The following is a 5,448-nucleotide window of genomic DNA, read 5'->3' on the forward strand; positions in this document are numbered from 1 at the left end:
CAATTTTATATATGTTTTAGAAAAACAAATTGCCATAAATTGTTCTGGTCATGCTCTTAATAGAAGTACCTTTTAGTCATCATCAAAAGAAAGATAGAAGGAAATTTGTTAAAGTCAAAAGCTAAGATCCAACAGTGGGCCAGTTCTTGTTTCAACCAGATGTTTATGATTTGATTGCTTTTTTAAAAAACATCATTCTTTGGATGCTCTGATGGCCTTTCCTGTGATATTTAATAGTCAGCTCCATTTAAAAGCAATAGTTTAGGTGAAAAGTGGATACTAAGGTAAATAAATATTTGGAACAAATTAATAGTACTCAATGTTTCTCATGATTATATACAGCTTCCTCCCACCATTCTGAGATTGCAAATCATAGAGCTTTCAATGACTTCCATTCCTCACTACCTTTCACTACTCAGCTAATGCAGAATTAATTTCTCAACAAATTTGCATTAAATAAGTAGCAATTTAGAGAAAACCAGATATAATTTACACCACTGAAATTAAAACAATATATGTGGCAGTTTGCCAAATACTTGGCATATTCAAAGAATAAAATGAAGAAGTTTAACAGAATTGTGGCTTTCCTTTATGTGACAGGGGAAAGTTTATTATCATGTTGTTTCAAAAAGTCATTGACCACTTCCTTATTAAAAAAATAGTTGTTATTCTTTAACATGGATTTTCTTGATTTTTTAAAGTTTTTCCCATTTTTCTTGCACACTGAAAAGGTATTTGCTGGGGTCAAACACAGTGTGATAATGATCAATCAATTGAATTTTCAACTAATATTATAAAATGCATCTCTGACACATTTGCAATTGTTTTCATGTTATATAGTAGCCTCATGCACATTCAGCATGAGAAGAGGTTGTTCATTAATTTTGGTTATCAATACTGGGTTAGGTACATTGAAAAGATGTTGAGAAAATTACATCTATAATAATGGATTCTCCCAATTCACTTTCTGGTTAAATCTCCCTGTCCTCACTCAGGACAGTTTCTATGTAGTTTTTTTTTTTTTTTTTTTTTTTTTTTTTTTTTTTTTTTTTTTTTTTTTTTTATGTCTCAGGAGAAATATTGGTAAAAAATGTATCTTTCACCTGTAGCATAAAAATAAGTGGTCATGTCCTTCATCTTCCTGAACTGAGGACAAGCATAACTCTGAAATATGGTACTGTGAACAGAGATTTTCTGGAGTCAGTCTTGACATAGTTTTGAGGGTGCTGTTCCAAAAATTTCAAAATTTCTCTTACACCATCAGTATTGGATTACTAGGGATCTTACTACATATTCAGAACAGTACATAAGTGAACAAATTTTTGTTAAGCAAAAATGCCCTGTGCAGCCAGGGATGGCTGAAATACTGATTATACTGAGACTCTGGAAATCTCAGTTATTTTTTTTTTTACCTCTAATTACTAAATTTTTCTAGCTCAGTAAATCTCTCTCTATTCTTTTTCTTGCTTTTAAAACCAGAGGAGCAATATTTGTCTTTTTTAAATTTCTGTATTGTTTCCCAATTTGACTGAAATAAAACATGTAGAAGTCTTTTGGAATATATTACAAAGCATACAAATGAAAGTCAATAATCATTGTTAATTTTGTAGGGACTCTTTTTCTTTCAAATGCTGTCCTAGCTCAAAGTTAGTAACATATCTTTCTTCAATTACCTCTGATTATATATCCATTCCACCCCCCTAGCATTTGGAAGCCACACTTAATCCACTATTGGTATTTTGCTTACGTCTTTACAAGATTTTATTTGTATGCTATTGTGTGTTGACCCCATTGATTTTTCTTTCATTTAGTGTAGTTTCATGTATAATTAAATTGTTATAAATGTCTATATTAGAGAGTGTAAAATGTCCCCAGACCTTATTCTTAACCATATGTTGTTGTAAACTCAGTTCTTCATGAATTATATGTAATATCAATAAATTTTTGAATGATATTCAATATGATTTTTTATGGATTCCATGAATAAGAAGCCTTTATCCTATTGTAACTGGTAAGACAACATTTTATGATAAGAAACTTAATCTTTACATACAACCTTCTCAGTTTACCTTACTAACTGGTCCATAGAAAATAAGACTATGAAACATAGCTCATTGATTATTCCTGCCTTGATACAATACTACCCATAGAATAGCAGTGATGTCAGAATTTACTAAAGTACATGAAAACACTGATCATAGAAAACAAAACATTCATTCACAGAAAAATGAAATGGCCCCAATGAGGCTGAAGTCTAGAAGGCCATTATGCACACACAAGAAAGATAAAGCTCTTCTCTGCACAAGAGCTATCTTTACATTTGTGGAAATTCAGTCTCTTCAAATCATTAGGAATTGTTAAAATGTTAAAATTTGTAATTCAAGATATGAAAATCTGGGGCTTTTTTTATATCTATGTCCTTCATAGAACACTTAATTTCACTGTAAATACAAACAGAGAAAATTATAATGATCTGACTTATGCAATTATATTCCATATTAAGTTTTATTAAAATGTGTAAAAGTATTGAGAGATGCTAGAGTATTATTTATTCAATAGTATGTTTTACTGTTGCATAAATAATTTAGTCAAGTGGAACACTTTGACATGATGCAATACATGAGTGTTAACATATAAACAAATATTCAGTTATAAAGACATATTGCATACATAAGGTAAATATAGGTAAAAAAAATGCACTGTAAAGTGAGCATGATGGTCCTTGCTTGTAATCCAAGCAAATTGGGAAGCTGAGTATTTTCAGAAGTTTAAACTCAGCCTCAGAAACTTAGTGTGATTTCAAGCTACTTGGCAAGACCAGTCCCAGAATTTGAAATAGTGGGGAGAGGGCTTAGGAATGTGGCTCAGTGTTTAAAAATCCTTAAATTTAAACTGCAATACAAAAAAAATAAATAAATAAAGTGTAAAGTATTACAATTCAGTGTTAAACATCAAAAGATAGATCTCTTATAACTGTTTTCTCTAATATTTAAAAGTGAAAATAGTAATACTTTATTTAGAAGAAAATTATATGCTTTCAAAGATAAGGTTTCTGCACCATGCATGTATGATATTTATGACTGATATTACTACCAAATAACTTGATAATGCTTAATAAATTTAAACAAAAGTTAAACACAACTACTTATATTCTATATTTAAATGAGTTGTGTCTTTTACTGATACTCATATATATCAAGGCTTAATGTATAGATAATGATTTTACTCTCATATTTGTCAGGGTGTTTACTATAAATGTTTAGTTGTTGTATAAGGCATATATTTTGTACAAAATATTTTCAATGTTCACTACTGGTATGAGTTTTCAGATGTTCAATGAATTTAAAATTTGATTAAGTTTTGGAAATATTATTTAACATTTTAGAGTTTCTGGGGACAGTGAATTCTACACCAATCAGTAGTGTTTAAGAAACATGTGGCAATGAAATGTTTTATCCCCCATTTGTTTTCTCTCTTACCAGTATGTATCCACAGGTTCTGAGTATTGGTGAATACATTTTGGAGGCATTGTCACATTGTCAATTTTCACATTTCAAAACTTTCTCTCTGCTAAGATTATTGTGGTGGCGATTAAATTTTTACCCTTTCTTAGAGGAATGGTTCAATGGTCTCATTTATGAAGCTTCACTCCAGCATATTTTATCTGATTTCTAGTAATGTACAACATATAATTTAAAATATTTCTACATTCTCTATATTTATATGTCTTCTTTTCAGAATAAATAGCCTAGTGGTGAAAAAGAAATGATTTCTTATTAAAAGCTTTGATACATTGTTTTCATTCATAGGGGTTCTTTCCTGTATAAATTCTGTTGTTAATGAGGTTTAGTTTTTCTTTAAAAGTATTATCACTTTATTTACATTTCATATTCACCATTGTGTCTTCTGCTGTGGTGAATAAAGTTTTATTTTTTATTAAAAGTTTTGCCACTTTATTCACATTTTTAGGACTATTCTCCAGAGTGAGTTCTTATATGGTGAATAATGCCTGTTTTATTCTAAAAGCTTTGCCACATTCCTTACATTTGTAGGGCTTCTCTCCAGTGTGAATTCTGCTGTGGCGAATAAGGTTTGATTTTCGACTGAAAGCTTTGCCACATTCTTTACATTCGTGGGGCTTCTCTCCAGTGTGAGTTCTGCTGTGGTGAATAAGGTCTATTTTGTGACTGAAATCTTTGCCACATTCTTTACATTTGTAGGGCTTCTCTTCAGTGTGAGTTCTGCTGTGGCGAATAAGTTGTAATTTTCGAGTGAAAGCTTTGCCACATTCTTTACATTTGTAGGGCTTCTCTCCAGTGTGAGTTCTGCTGTGGCAAATAAGGTCTGATTTTTTACTGAAAGCTTTGCCACATTCTTTACATTTGTAGGGTTTCTCTCCAGTGTGAGTTCTGCTGTGGCGAATAAGTTGTAATTTTCGAGTGAAAGCTTTGTCACATTCTTTACATTTGTAGGGCTTCTCTCCAGTGTGAGTTCTCCTGTGGCAAATAAGGTCTGATTTTTTACTGAAAGCTTTGCCACATTCTTTACATTTGTACAGCTTCTCTCCAGTGTGAGTTCTGCTGTGGTAAGTAAGTCCTTCTTTTCTACTGAAAGCTTTGCCACATTCTTTACATTTGTAGGGCTTCTCTCCACTGTGAGTTCTGCTGTGGTGAATAGGTCTGATTTTTTACTAAAAGCATTGCTACATTCTTTACATTTGTAGGGCTTCTCTCCAGTGTGAGTTCTGCTGTGGTGAATAAGGTCTTTTTTTTTTTGATTAAAAGCTTTGCCACATTCTCTACATTTGTAGAGCTTTTCTCCAGTGTGAATTCTTCTTTGGTAAATAATGTTTAATTTTTGACTAAAAACTTTACCATATTCTTCACATTTGTAGGGCTTCTCTTCAGTGAGAATTCTGCTTTGCTTAATAAAGATTTATTTTTCTTTATAAACTTTATCACATTCTGCCCATTGGTAGGGCATCTGTCCAGTGTGGGTTACTCTGTGGTTAATAAGATCATTTATTTTACTAAAAGCTTTGCCACATTGTTTATATTTGTAGGGCTTCTCTCCAGTATAAATTCTCTGGTGGTGAACAACGCCTGATTTTTTATGATTTCTGGTGTTCACTCTCACTTGTGGATTTCCATATTTTCTTTTGTTGTAAATAGTCAAGATCACAACTTCCATATTTCTCACTTATCAATTTGTGAAATATATGTTTTATGCCCTTCTCTGGTGAATATTATTGGGTATCATGTGGAGTCATGGCTGAAATAAACAAAAATTAAAAAAAAAAATAAACAATAACTACTAGACAGGGATAAATATATTTTGCATACATAACATGAAATTAAGGTAGAATAAATACATAAGGAGTGTAGCAGATTAGTAAGTCCAAGTCATCATAAATCAAAAAATATACCAGTTCAATAAAAATGCACAAAC

General features: G+C 31.4%; 1 pseudogene; it reads right to left on the minus strand.

Moving 5' to 3' along the window:
- Window positions 1-3,991: 3,991 nt before the first annotated feature.
- Window positions 3,992-5,190, minus strand: LOC139707870 (zinc finger protein 84-like; annotated as a pseudogene).
- Between the last annotated feature and the right edge of the window lie 258 nt (window positions 5,191-5,448).

This window comes from Marmota flaviventris, chromosome 12, assembly GCF_047511675.1.
Source record: "Marmota flaviventris isolate mMarFla1 chromosome 12, mMarFla1.hap1, whole genome shotgun sequence".
NCBI classification, from domain to species: domain Eukaryota; kingdom Metazoa; phylum Chordata; class Mammalia; order Rodentia; family Sciuridae; genus Marmota; species Marmota flaviventris.